The sequence below is a fragment of the Henckelia pumila genome, chromosome 2 (assembly GCF_033568475.1).
Source record: "Henckelia pumila isolate YLH828 chromosome 2, ASM3356847v2, whole genome shotgun sequence".
Classification (NCBI taxonomy): domain Eukaryota; kingdom Viridiplantae; phylum Streptophyta; class Magnoliopsida; order Lamiales; family Gesneriaceae; genus Henckelia; species Henckelia pumila.
In genome coordinates, this window is record NC_133121.1 from 8,745,949 (window position 1) to 8,758,983 (window position 13,035).

At 28.3% G+C, this 13,035-nt stretch overlaps 1 long non-coding RNA gene across 4 annotated transcripts; it reads left to right on the forward strand.

Moving 5' to 3' along the window:
- Positions 1-2,393: 2,393 nt before the first annotated feature.
- LOC140881563 (uncharacterized) lies at positions 2,394-7,902 on the forward strand. Of its 4 annotated transcripts, none has more exons than XR_012150004.1 (10): positions 2,394-2,533; positions 3,983-4,060; positions 4,576-4,639; positions 4,715-5,170; positions 5,268-5,392; positions 6,113-6,244; positions 6,402-6,498; positions 6,603-6,723; positions 6,804-7,126; positions 7,673-7,902. It is a non-coding gene; the product is annotated as an uncharacterized lncRNA (long non-coding RNA). The 4 variants fall into 4 exon arrangements; XR_012150005.1 differs by lacking the exon at positions 7,673-7,902 and having other exon boundaries at positions 4,715-4,990; positions 5,088-5,170; positions 6,804-7,348; XR_012150003.1 differs by lacking the exon at positions 7,673-7,902 and having other exon boundaries at positions 6,804-7,348.
- Positions 7,903-13,035: the final 5,133 nt, after the last annotated feature.

The following is a 13,035-nucleotide window of genomic DNA, read 5'->3' on the forward strand; positions in this document are numbered from 1 at the left end:
CATTCTTTTTGTTCAATTTGCAAACCCAAGCAATACTTGATTTTTTTCAATGTCCTTCATTTTGAATCCTTCCTTCAAGTACAACATAACTTCTTGAATTTCTTTATTCGTTCCAATGATGTTTAAATCATCAACATATACAGCAATAATTAGGGGTGTCAATTCGGGTGGGTCGGGTTGAAGAATTTTTTTAAAAAAAATTCCTCAACCCGAACCCGACCCGAACCAACCCAAAAATGTTTAACCCGAACACGAACCCGTATGACCTGAACCAACCCGCTCAACCCGAACAACCCGATTTTTTATTTTTATTTTTTATTTTTTTAGAAAATTAATTAAATAAAAATTCAAAACACAAAATAATAATAATAATAATATTATATTTATTCATATGATAACAAAATCTAAGCTTATATATAATTTGAATTTGAAAGTTTAGTTTTAAAAAATTTAAAGTTTATTTACTAAAAAAAATAAAAAAATTATTTTAAAAAATCAAAATTGTACAAAATAAACATTAAATCAAGAAAATATATTATATCAATATAAAATAAATGTTTTTCAAATAAACAACATATGAAATTGTAACAAATTTTTTTTAATTATATATATAAAAAATAAAAATATTTGGGTCAACTCGGGTTGACCCGAACCAACCCGAACCCGAATAATTTTTTCGGGTTGGCTTTTGGGTCAATCCGATTCAACCCGAACCCAAAAACCCCCAACCCGAACCTAATATTTTTCGGGTTAAATCGTGTCGGGTTGGCGGGTTGGGTTGGTTTTCGACACCCATAGCAATAATTACACAACAGATTTTGTTTTCTTGATGAAACACAAGAGCATATTGGATCATTTACATATCCATTTTTCATCAAGTGTTCATTTAACCCATTATACCACATTTGGTCGGATTGCTTCAACCTATATAATGATATTTGCAATTTCACAGAATAAAATTTTCTGGGTTTTGAACTTTGTGCTTCAGACATCTTAAATCATTTAGGGATTTTCATGTATATATCACTATCAAGTGATACGTATAAGTAAGCTGTAACAACATCCATAAGACACATTTTCAAATTTTCAGACACTGTTAAACTAATCAAATACCGAAACGTAATTGCATCCATAACGGAAGAATACGTTTCTTCATAATCAATTACATGCCTTTGAGAAAAACCTTGTGCAACAAGTCTAGCGTTATATCTTACTATTTCATTTTTCTCATTTCGCTTTCGAACAAAAACTCATTTGTATCCAACAGGTTTTACACCTTCAGGTATAAGGACTATAGGTCCAAAAACATTACGTTTATTTAGCGAATCCAATTCAACCTGGATGACATCTTTCCATTTTTCCCAATCCTGCCGAGTTTTACATTCACCAAATTAAAGATGTTGGTTCATAATCTCCATTCTCATTTATGATGTCACATGCCACAATATAAGAAAATATCTCATCAATTTTTTCTATATCTTTTCGGCTCCATATTTTTTCAGTATTAATATAATTGACTGAATAAAATCCCAATATACGAGGATTGTAATTTCTTTCTTTTTTTGAAGATTTATCCTCTGTTTTTAAGTGGGTGTTTGGCAGAGCTTATAAGCTCTCTAAAACAACTTATAAGCTGTTTTAGAGCTTATAAGCTCTATAAATTTTTTTGGTAAAAATTTTTAAAAACAACTTATAAGCTGTCAAAATAATATGTTTTTAAAAGATTAAGGGGAGATACTTTTTTCAAAAAGATCTTTTTTTAACATTCTATTTTTCTAAAATATCCTTGGATATTTTCATAAATTTTCATCATATTCTCCACTCATTAAATATTAAATATTATTTAAAAAATTTCAAATCACATAATTTTTTTAAAAATAAAATATTAAAACAATTTTATTTTTTAATATAGGTTTATTCTAAAACTATTCGTAAATGTATAACTCGAAATATTATTTTCATAAAATTATACACTTTTGGTAATTTGGACAATAAAAAAATCTTATAATACCAAACATATCAATATCTTTAAGTTGTTTAAAATAAATTTACTCAAACACTTTAACAACTTATTTTTAAAATAAGTTGTAGCAGGTCATAACTCATAAAACAATGTTTAAGCTCTAGGACTTTCCTCGTTTACTTACATATATGTTTACCGTTTAATACCAATGAGATTTTTAATTCAATTTTTAAATCTGGATTTGATTAAAATATATTCAAATCTTTATTAATGTTAGATATATATTATTTTGTCTTCACGATTTCTTAAACCTTTTGTGGTTAAAATTTTGGATAATGATACATGTATATTAAAGACTACACCACGTTACATTTAAAATTATACGATTATTCTTGGACTTTGTTTGAAAACATTCTTTCAAAAATACCACAACGGCCTTTTCTTTTCTTGCGTTCAATCTCCATTTGTTCTCTTCTCTATTTTTCCGTAATGTATGGTTTTTTTCCTTTTGTCTTTTGACATTCTGATAATGCCGTGTGCTTCTGCTTGGGATTGGAAAACTTCGAGTGGGTTCGTTTTCTTCTCTTCTTTCTGTTCTGTTTTCCTCACCTGCTGTCATGTTCTCTGCTGCATTCAGATCTGCTTTTGTTTTTGTTGCGGTTTGTTTATTTGCGAGTTTCACTGATTTCCGAACATTGTATTGAGTTTATGGATTGTGGGAACGTTGTCGGCCTCCTCTGTTTTCTCAGATCTGGTCTTTTTCGTCCGTGGGTTCTCTGATTTCTACTTTTTTTTGACAAAAAGTTGGATGTTGCCTGCAGTTTTTTTCAAGAACAATCATCAAATCCTTGCCATAAAACATGTGATATTATTCTGGTTGTGATATTAGAAATTAGATATGATTCTTACTTCAAAGCGAGAATATAAACTTGAAACCCGTAAACCACAACAATTTGCTCGCCTCTCTGAACAATATAAGCAGCATCAAGGGTTGCTGTATAGCGAAAATTCTGAGTAATATTTGGGTACTGAAGATTTTGTGAGTTTTGGTAGCTGGGATTTGGCCATTATCATTATAATTTGAGAGGATAATCTAAGCTTTTGAATGCTAAAGCTTAATTTAAAATGTTTGCTTACTTTATAGCGTTTGTGTCTAAATTATTCATAAACTTATTTTCAACTGGATATCTAACTAAAGCAAATTGGTTATGTACCTATGTTTTATAGTTATTGGTTAGCTGATTAGTTGAAAATAATAATAACAACAGTTTTGACATAATATATGCAAATGCTCTCCCTTTTATAGGAAATTACTGACGGGTAGTGTTTCATTCGTCCATTTTTCTTTCCGCTATTTGATATTTGTGATCATACGACAGATAACTATTTATTCTTTTCAGCATATAGTGCTAATACATTCACACGACAAACTTTTTTTCAATGGACAATTTGCTGAGAAATTGTTAATGGTCATGACCTTGAGAAATTTCTTAGAATGTGTGCCAGTGAAATCATAAATGTATGAAAAAATTATGCAGTAACAAATTTTAAAGCTCTCTTTTTTCAGAAAGAGGAGAAAAAGAATAAAATACAAGCCTATCAAGTCAAAACCTAATTATGAAATATTTCGAGTTCTTTATTTCAGCCTCTGAAAGTAAACTTTCTTTTTAAAAATAAAAGCACATTCGAGGAATAGTTTGTTTTAACTTTATTTCCTCAAGAATTTTGAAATACTTTCAAATGTTTAATGTATTCATTGACAAAATCTGTCTTTGTGTTAAAGTTCAGCAACAGTTTTTACTTGTTTTCATCAATTTTCATCTCTGGTTTTTGTTCCGTGACTTCTTTTGTTCTCTTCTCAACAAAAGATGGTGTTTCTTTTTCTTCCAGAGAAGCACTTATTACACCCAGCTTTAATATATCCCCCTTCTAATATCAAGTGCTTTGTGTCCGAACTGCATAACATATTTTGATGATGGCCTAAAGAATGTCCATTTTTGTCTTCTTATTGACCGACAGGCGACAATACTTTTAGAAGTTTACTCAATCGTTGAAAGATCTCTGTGACAAGAAAAGGAAACCAGCTGGGCGTCGAAGGTGATAAATCACCCCTACTCATGTTTTAAATTCATCTTCATTTACGGCATAGCATTCCACTAAGTTTCTTCTTAATTACTCGATGTGTGACCTGAAATTAATCTATTTTATGTTCTAATTTTCTGATGAATAATATAATACTAGTACACGGATCACATGCGTTGCATGTGCATAAAACATGTATTATTTGAAATTAAATATTATTTTTTAACTTGAATTTAATTATAATTTTTGTTTAAATGTTAGGATAATGGGGATAGCGGAACAAAATGTGGGAAGTTTTTGAATAATAAATTTACTTTTTTGGACCTCCATTATTAAACATATTAGAAGAATGATAAAAAATAAATTTGGAAATATATTAAAATGACCAAATATAGTTTTTCTATGGGGTTAACGTGTTATAATTAGTAAAGATAATTTAAGTTTTACTTGAACTACTACTTATCAAATATTGACGTCCCGTTAGTATTTAATACTAATGTATTAATATCTCACAATTAAATTGGTTGCAGAAAAACTCCAATTCGAATCACGAAATGGGGAAGGCAACGGAAAATTGTTTTTGTTGTTAAAGAGGTAAAATTCATTAAATCCATTCAATACAATTATTGTTCTCTCATTTTCTTTCACTTCTACTATTTATTTGCGCAGAATGTAAGCATGCGAAGCATCATTTATGAGCAAGATGTTGACCAGTTAAACAAATTATTTGAGTTGTACAAAACCTATTGTGTGGGGATGCCAAGATTAAGCAAATTACTTGAAACATGCCAATTCTAGCAGCTTCAAACCACCAAATGATCCTCAGTCGAAACACTTACATCAAGCTTACAAGCCAACAAGAACAGTTCCCAATCGACCAAATTTATCGAATTACACCATTTGCACAATGTCCAGAATTAGCAGATGTGACAAATAAGCAAATAAGCTAAGTTCTTCTCCAAATTATCTCTTTTTTGTGTAATTAAAATACAAACTGTCCTTTCTTATTTTATGGCTGAGCTTGTTTTTTTTGTTTTCCCAGATTTGCTCCGTGCTGTTATACATGTGTTTCCACGTTGAAAAAACTAAAAGAAATTTGCAAGATTTTGTGGTTGTGAACGAAGAGTAAACCATTTTGTTCCAAAACATACTATTTTGTTATACAATTCAAAATTTATCCAATTATATCGAACTGAAAATTACAATTCTTCTGTGCATACAGGCGTAGACCTTTGGTTCTTACATTATGGGAGGAATTCCTACAAAGTGAAGCACCTTATTTGAGTGAAAACGTTCAGAACATGGCCGTAATTTGAGGAATGAGACTTTCCGCTGACACTTTCTACGGTTAAATAATTCCCTTTAGTTTCCATTATGTAAAAAAATTTGAATATATATTGACTTACATTATATTTAAATATATGCACCTTTGCTTATGAAAACATATTATTGTATGGTTGTCCACTGGATTCTATTTGATCCTCCCATACCATCGGCTAAAAAGTTGAATTTATGGTAATTGACATTGAGGACCTCAGGACCTCAGGACCTCACTATTTATTATGTCATTTTACGGATACTTAAATTAATCCTTATTCTTTTTGAAGTATTATTTGCTTTTTTCTAACTGTTACTTCTGGAATATATTAACTACGATTGCTACCTAGCTGTCGCTTGTTCGTATATTTCCTAGCCTTTTTTCTCTTGGGTTTGTTGATGAAATATATGGACAACCTTGTAAATTGATTGCTCGTGGTCATGGATTAAGTCAGTAAATTTATTTTTAGTGAATGGTTATTCTTATAGGATTAATTAGTCCATCTATAATCGGCTGGCTATATTAGACTTGATTTTTAGATGGTACTGATTCTGGTTGTTTTTTATGTTGATTGTTGGGAAGATTAACTTCGACAGAATTCCAAGATTTGTTATTTCAATCCCTGAAAGCTGGTTAAAAATTTTTCTGCTCAAATTTTCCTCATACTACTGTTTTTCACTAATGTATTCCTAAATTTTTAGTCGGAATATTGTCAAACGTTTATCACTAATATATAAACACTTTCTCAGGATCAAAGGCGACAGAGAATATGTAGAAACAGTTGTTTCTCAGAAATTGTGCGAGAGAGCATACCAAAGCGTGGACCGCCCACTTAATTTCAAATCCGGAAAATCAGTCAAGTCCTTAGCTTGACTGAAACGGTATTTTTGCGTTTGCCCACACGTCGCCTTACCTTTACTTTATTTAAATTTAACGAATAAGTATTAATATAAATACATTTCCATTCATTGGTGAAGTCTTTCTGGATTAAAGCTACGTTGAAAATTAGTGAATCACAACACTGTTTATACTTCTTAGCTTGCCCAAGTAGTTCTAAACCTTGTGGAGCGGCCTACGATATGAATTCACTTGTTTCTACTGTAATAATGATTTCCCAAGCCCACAACCAACTCATGTAAGCTATCCTCATAACTTCAAAATCTAAACCACAAACATAATATTTAATACTTTTTACTACGAATTAAGAAGCTTACATTACAACCTACTATATTCGTATAGGCTATGGTTCCAGGTAGAATTATTTGATGGAACTGGAAGTTTAATTGCCTCTGTGGAACACAAAGAGGCAAAAATGTTATTAGGCATGTCAAGTGAGAAGATCATTGAAGCAAAGGAAGAGGTATATTTAATTAAAATCAGTTCTCTTCAGCACTAAAATCAGTCTTCATATTTTTTAAAGTTTAACTTTCTCGTCTATAGTAGGAACAACATTTCAACCTTGATGGCATCAATAAAAAATTCAAAGATTTGCAGTTCCTTTTTCAAATCAGGACATCAAGAAACGAAGCAAGAGGGAGAACATTTGTACGAAATACGATCATAGCATGTCTTCCCCCTTTTGAAGCATCGTCAACATCGCACAGTTCCGGAGAAAGGACCTCAAGAAAGCACCTCAAAAATACAAGAAGAGCATCGTCCAACGAATCCAATTGAACATCAAATCACTTCAACTGGTAAAAGAAGCCTTGATTCTGACGAAGATTTAACACACAAAGGCCTAAAACATGCCAAACAAGACTAAGGTACATATAATATGTATAATATCAGAACTGTTTTGTAGGTTATTTATTATGGACATTATTACCCAAACAGAGCAATAGGCTGAAATTTTAGAAAATTTAGACATTCAAATAATAGATAAGAAAAACATATGTATATATAAAATGTGTATAGCTAACTCCATGATAAGAATAAAATCAGAGTGTAATGTTTATGTATATATTGGAAGTAATTGGTTTTTCTTATATTGGAACCTTGATGTTAATTGGTTGAAATATCAATCTACTCTTTTCAGACACTTGCAATTTAAATGCATGTAAGCTTAACTATAGATTCTGTTTGTAATGTACTTTATTCAATTATGTATTAATTTTGCGTTCAGTAAGGCTATATTCCTAGCTGTGTTCCCGTGTAAAAGAATAGCTAAAACGAAAAGCTCACCCATTTCTCGAAGGAAAGTTAGTTGGCATGTTCGTGAAACGTAGTTCCCCACATGATACATTTAAGTATTTGATGATGATTGAGGGAGATGCATGTCCTGATAATTAGTTGTTTCTAAAATTTTACAGGGATGTCGAAATTATGGAGACGTCTAGACAGAAAAATTGATATGCGCTATAACAATTACCCTTGGGATGAGTAGAGAAGTGCGTATGAGTAATTCTATTATAGTTGTATGCCTTGTACCTTCATCGTAACAATGAATGTCTTGTCGTTTTAGTTTTCTTCAATGAGTTACAACAACATTACTTACCTTGAATTTGTTTGAGTCGTAACCTTTAAATAATGCTTTACCATTTTAGATTTTTAATAAAATATTACATATGCATTCCATCCTTGAACGTTTGACTAAGTGAATTAGTTCCACCTTTTAGGAAGTGCGAGTTTCTATTACACCTTCATGTGGCACAATGAGTGCATCTCTATCATTTATAAATTGGCAATTTCTCAACATATCTTTGTTTTATTATTGTATCTTTGATGATTCCCTTCCTGTTACAGAAGAAGTTAGTTCAATATTCATTATCAAACGGTTACTTCTTCTCAACGAGAGACAACGGTCATTCAAACACCAAGGAAATTTCTGAATCCCATTTGGAAGACCAGTCCTTTTTTTTTTTTTTTTTTTTAAAGGAAAAGGCTCTGTTATATATATATAAATGGAAACTACTACAGTCACAAGCCCCACGCTACAAATTATTATTTTTTTTTTTTAAAAAAAAACAGAAACCAACATACATTACAACACTATAAACCTGGGTAAATACCTAAAGAATTTGAGGTTACCTAACTAGTCTATTTGAAGGTTGAAACCATAATATAAAATTGGTCGTTAAATATATTTGATATTTGATTTTAGAGTGAAATAAATAAGAGAACGTTAAAAAAAAATTAAACCGATTTAATAATGTCGGTCTCAAATTAGTGATCGCTTTTCGCATTTTTCTTGTAATGAATTATAAAAACTAGTCCTAATAATATACACCATCCGTTCCGATTATATTGTTAACGTTTTTTTTTGTCCCAAATATATAGTCATATATCATATTTAGTAATATTTTTTTTTACACTTATTTACTAATATACACCTATTAACTACACCTTGAAAATTGTGCAATCATTTTTTAATACATTTAATAGGGATAAAATAGAAAATTTATATAAAATTTGCTTTTCCAATACATTTTTCTTAATTTGTGTGAAAATTCAAGAACACAATATATATGGGACGAAAAGATTATTAGTCAACTATGAATACATGTTTTTGTGTGTATCAAATACAAATCATAATTTGTATAAGTGAAGTGATGCTATTTTTTATTTCATAAAATGTTTGAGTGATGAAAACTACCTTTTCTTTTTTCAAAGTATAGATACTATAAATTATGATACTCTCTATTATTATATTGTTTAAACATATCATTTATTTATTGGAGTGAAAATGTGATGTTATCTCATGCATTAAATATATGTTTATTTTGCATTTAAATCTGGTAATGCTAGAATCAACAATTTATCGAGGGACTCTGACTTGTGTAGGTCGTTTTTTTTACCAATCAATCATATAAATTCACACGTCGTTGCTTGAATTCAATTTCATGTGGCTTGTGCAGGTCACTTTTTGACCACCAAATATATATATATAATTTTACCAATCAATCATATAAATTCACATGCACTATCCGATTCTTGATTTGTCTCGCTCGCTTTTTGACCGGTCAACCATATCAATTCACGGGGAGTTGCTTGCATTCATGAATTCTTCATGTAGTTTGTTACATGACATACCAAACCCCACCACCAATGTCAAAAAAAAAAATCAAAAAAAAAAAAATCTTCACGTAGTTTGTTACATGTCGCTTTTTGACCGACCAACCATATCAATTCATTCAATTCTTCATTTAGCATTACAATATATTGGAACAAAATTGAATACAAATCATCATAAGGCTTGAGATGTAAGTCATTTTGACTAGATTAATTTTTTTTATTAGAAGATTGAGAAATGCAGTTAAAAGACTAAGCACATTAAGCGGTAAACCTTATTTAGAATATAGACAATATTTTTATTATTATTTAAAAAATCAGTCATTTAAAATAACAAAAAAATATAACCTTAATCTTAAGAATTTAGTTATATAATTTGTACTTTCCCAGTAATCAAATGTTTTGGAAATAAAATAGTAATGACAAATACATGAATGTAAAACCACTTTAATTTTTGTAACATTACTCGTTACGTGAGGTCCATTTTTATTTTTATTTTTTTAAAATATCTATTATATGTGTATTAAAGATATTGAATAATTTAATATAATTATGTGAGGGAGATGTAATTATTTCATTTATTGAGCTAATTAATTAATTAATTAAAAAACCAGACTATCTGTCAATTTATGATACTCAAACTACCTGTCGTATAATAATACTATTAATAGTGATAAAATTAAAATTTAATATTTGTATATGTAGTATTCAAATTAATATATACATGAGCACCACTTTAATTGGTAAAATAGTATGACTTTTTTCCCCCCAATAATACGCTCTTATCTCTTACTATTATATTAAGTGTGAACACCACTTTAATTGGTAAGATGGTATAACTTTTTTTTTAAAATATAATTTTCCAATAACACCGCCTTATTATGTGGAAGAAAGGAAGGAAGTGGCCTTATGACAACCATAAAATTTTAAAACAAATCAAAAAAATGTCAATTACGTGAAGAAAAGAAAGAAAATGAAAATGGTTTTATTTGTATACAACATTACATACGCAACGCCAACGCGTGTGCATTGTCGCTAGTATATAATAAACATAAAATCTTATATAGGACAATCACACGGATTAATTTTGGGAGACAAGTATACTATTTGACTAGACATATGAAAAAATACGACTTTTATGTCAAAATTATTAATTTTTATTTTAGATAGATATATCTCATGTCAAATCATCATACGGATATAGATTCGTAACACTATCTAACAAAATTTACAAGATACTTATTCACTCCTCGTGAATTTCACTGTGCATGTATTTTTTGTAATATTCATTGTTATAAATACCTTGTAAAAATATGATTTTGATTAAAACCACAGTGAATTTAACTATAAGTAATTATTATCGGTGCATATGCTATTGAGAATAAAAATTATTATTAAAAGAGTAGTTTTCTTGTGACTTGTGAGTGCTTTATCTTGGAGATAAGTTAACTTGAATTATATTTACAATAATATAATAATTTTACATATAGATGATTTAAATAAGATATTCATCTTCTCAATATTGATTTGTGAAAAGGTCTAACAGGAATTTTGTGTAATTATAATACCATGATTGTGTTTGTTAGTCTTATAATAAATATCTATTTATTGAATATCTATTTATTATTGTGAGTATTTTTTGTAAATGTTAACCAGTGGGTGTTATTATTCCTTTTTTTTTTTTTTTGTGAGAGGGTGTTATTATTCTTATTTGTATCAAATATTACAAACAGTTACTGTGTTGTTGTTGCAATTAAAAATTTAATAATATAACTAAAAAGGTAATCTATTTTATGATGAATTTGTATATTAAGGATGCATTTACTTTAAATGATTGGATTATATAGATAAACTATACCGTGATTATTAAAGTAATTAAATAAGATTTAAAATAATGATTGATAAATAATCATATGTTTACTTTGATTGATTATGATTTGGAATGATATTAAAATTAAATTATGATTCCAAATTTATCCCTTTGATAATTATATTTGGAAAATATTATTTTTATATTTTTATATTATATATATTTAATATCTTAAAAATAATTTACGATCAAAATATTTGTTAATGTTCCTTAATTTTTTTAAAATAATGATTTTAATTCAAAATAAATACATATATAATTTTATTAAAGTGCTTAATGTTTTTTATTATATAATATACATCATCACAAATATAAGATGATACATTTTAGTAATAATTATTTAAAAATATTAAATTTAATTATATTATTGTTTTATTTTATTTTAATTTTTATAAAAAATTTCATGTGAATATTTCTTTTCATACTTCAAGAATTATAAATGTAAATATTTTAATGTGGCTAAATGTTAATGTAAATTAGAAATAAAATTCTATAAATGATAGATAAAAAGAGTAATTATGATAGCTTGAGTTAAATTAGATGAATGAATAAACAATCATACCAATTAAAAAGGATTCAAAATCATTCCCTAATAATATTTATAACGGGCTCATGTATTTATTATGATTGATATAATTTTTAGTAAACACTTGATAGAACATGATAATTAATCAATCCAACTCTAATCATACTAAGTAAACACAGTTTAAAAGTATATTCTTCAGTATGCCTCTCTCTGTCTCTCCCAATTGATTCGACAAGCAGGACACAATTAGGATTTTGATTAAAGAAGTTCATAGAGGCTCGACAGCATTATATTCAAAACATTCTCGAATACTTTAGCATAGGGTGACAAAAAATACCGAATTTTCAGTATATCAAAAATTTTGGTACATTACGGTAAGGATTTTCGGTACGATATCGATATATATGAAATTTGAAAATTTTGGTATATATCGGAATACCGATATACCAAAATATTATATAATAGTTTAAAAATATATAATATTTCTGAACAATAAATTTATAAATTTTAAAAAAGATAAGGTTTATTTTCGGTATACAACGGCATATATCGATACCGTACCGAAATCTCGATATACCATAAAATTTCAGTATATTCGGTATACTAGTTATAGATATCGAAAATTTTGGTATATCGAAATTCGGTATACCGAAATATTTGGTACGGTATCGGTATAAAAATTTTTATACCGTAATTTTCGATACAATATATGATATGAATTTTTGGGTACAATACGGTATGTCAACCCTACTTTAGCATTCCCTTGGCAACAAATTATTATTCCTAAAAAAACTTATATATTTTGGAAAAAATTAATTACGCCAAAAAATTAACGTCGTTTGGTTAAAAAAACAGTTTTAGAAAAGAAGTGTTTTTTTTAGAAATTATATAAATTTTGGTTTTTTGACTTCGGTTTCTACTTTCTACTTTTATTTAAAAATCACATTTCAACATATATCCAAATGTAAAAACTACTTTTGTTTTTTTTAAAAAAAAAAAATTTTAAAAACATTTTAAAAAACTGGATTTATTTAAGATAATGTTTGAGATTGCTTAAAAAAATATTTTTAAGTTTTTTCTTCATAAAATTTTGTAAAAGAAAAACTCAAACAATTTCAAACGTCACCAGTGTTTGCAACCTCTAAAAATAAGTGATTATGAAATTTTTCTTAACGAATTTGTGAAGAAAAAAATTCATAATCACTTATATTTAGAGGTTGAAAATACTACCTAAAACTATTTATTGTTTAGATTAGTGTAAATATTCC